Raw genomic sequence first — 690 nt, 5'->3', positions numbered from 1 at the left:
CCATGTTTTTGCTATTGTGAATAATACTGCAATAAACATGCATGTGCAGGTATCTTTTTCAAAGATTGATTTGAGTTCCTCTGTGTATATTCCCAGAAGGGGAATGAGTCATCTTTTCTTTTTATGCCTTAAAATTTTTTCTTTGTCTTTGCTTTTTGTGTGTGTATTATGTTGTGTGTATTTGTGCATCTCTTTGCATTCACCCTACCAGAAATTTGTTGAGATTCTTAGATAAAGTTTTGTGTTTCTTGATAAGTTCGGAAGTATTCTGCCATCATTTCCTAAGACATTTTTTTCTTCTACTTTATCTTGGTTTTCTTCTTCTGAGATTTCTATTACACCTATTTTGGTGAGGTTAGTAGTGTTCTGCATGTCTCTTAGGCTCTATTTTCCTTTATTATATTTGTGTCTTTGTTATTTAAATTGCATAATCTTTAGCAATCTAACTTCAACTTTACTATTTTTTTCTTCTGCTAATTCAAATCTACTGGTAAATGTCTCTTGTAAATTGTTCAGCTCAGTGATTGTACTTTCAACTTCACAGTTTTCATTTGGCTCTTATAATTTTCATCTTTTTGTTGGTATTCTATATTTGATGTAATATTTTCATAATATGTTACTTCTTTCATCATGGTTTTCTTTAACTATTGGAACATATTTATGTTGGTTAATGTGAAGTTTTTGTCTATT

Source organism: Carlito syrichta, unplaced genomic scaffold (assembly GCF_000164805.1).
Source record: "Carlito syrichta isolate Samal-C Ts95f unplaced genomic scaffold, Tarsius_syrichta-2.0.1 Scaffold303486, whole genome shotgun sequence".
NCBI classification, from domain to species: Eukaryota; Metazoa; Chordata; class Mammalia; order Primates; family Tarsiidae; genus Carlito; species Carlito syrichta.
This window is presented reverse-complemented; position numbering follows the sequence as displayed.